This window comes from Nematolebias whitei, chromosome 11 (assembly GCF_014905685.2).
Source record: "Nematolebias whitei isolate Nwh7 chromosome 11, NemWhi1, whole genome shotgun sequence".
Taxonomy (NCBI): domain Eukaryota; kingdom Metazoa; phylum Chordata; class Actinopteri; order Cyprinodontiformes; family Rivulidae; genus Nematolebias; species Nematolebias whitei.
The window spans coordinates 29306873-29308396 of NC_056508.1; positions in this window are offsets into that span (position 1 = coordinate 29306873).

Here is a 1524-nt window from a genome sequence, read left to right on the forward strand (position 1 = left end):
CCTGGGTCTCCACTAAGTCTTGTAAGGCTTCTTTTCTTTCCTTCAGCAACTATCTGACACACCTGCTGCATCTGGACACCAGGGGGCAGCAACACTCTTTACTCTGTGTGCCCTGCTTCCTGCAGGATCTGCATTTTGTCTACATTTGCTTATGAAGTTTATTATAAAAGCATTTATATATAAAAAGAGACTTTCAGTACCGGTAATTGTGTTGGAATGGAAGATGGTGACATAAATCAAATTACATCTATTGCTTAAAAATGACTTTCTTTCATGCTTTCTTTAATGTCCTTCATGACGTCACGGCATGGATGGCTTCAATTTATTTTAAGTTTTCATGCTCAGAAGTCTAAAGTCATTGAGTTCAGCTCTACCTCTGTCTCTGTTCCTGTAAACGTTGACACTCTTCAGTCTTATCTTAAGCAGTCTGTTACAAATCTCTGGATGGTTTTAGACTCTGACGAAGTTTAATAAACAGATTAAAGCTCTGTTCTGCAGAAACACTTCTCCCAGTTAAGGCTAAGCTTAAGTCAGTGCTGACCAGCTCTGACCTTGAAAAACTAGTCCGTGCCTTTATTAGAACCAGCTGGATTACTGTAACGCTCTCTATGTTGGGGTCAGCCAGGTCTACATTTCACATCTCCAGCTTGTCCAAAATGCTGCAGCTCCGCTATTAACTGGAACTCATAGGTTTGATCACATTACACCAGTTTTGTCCTCCCTTCACTGGCTCCCTGTATGGATCAGAATTAATTCTAAAATTCTCCTGCTGACCTTTAAATGCCTAAATGGACGCGCACCTTTATCTCTCTGAGTTACTGGAACCGTATGTTCCCTCTCGGGCGCTGAGATCATCTGATCAGCTGATATGGCTGTTCCACAAACAAAACTAAAGCTCAGAGGTGATCGGGCTTTTTAAATTTATTTTATTTAACTTTTATTTAACCAGGCAAATCCCACTGAGATCACAGATCTCTTTTGCAAGGGAGGCCTGGGCCTGAAGGCAGCCTAACATGCATGTTTTTATACTGTGGGAGGAAACCGGAGTACCCGGAGAAAACCCACGCAAGCACAAGAAGAACGTGCAAACTCCACACAGAAAGATCCCAGGTCCAAGCAGGGATTAAACCCAGGACCTTCTTGCTGAGAGGCAACAGTGCTAACCACTGAGCCACTGTGCTTTCTCAGCTGTGGGCCCCAAACTTTGGAACAATCTTCCCCCCAACATCAGGCAGGCCACTTCACTTCCTGTCTTTAAATCTCTGCTAAAAACACGTTTTCTCTGACTTTTTACACAGTGCCACTTGATTTAGTTTTTTATTGCGCTGCATTTCTGTTTTTCTTTTGATGCTTGCAATTAATTTTCAGTACTATTATTACTTTTATTGTTACTTTTTCCATGAAATCATTCCCATTAATTTTACTGTTAAGCACTTTGGTAACAGCTGCTGTTTTAGATGTGTTTTATAAATAAAGTTGAGTTAACTTGACTTGAATAATAAACATATATATATATATATATAT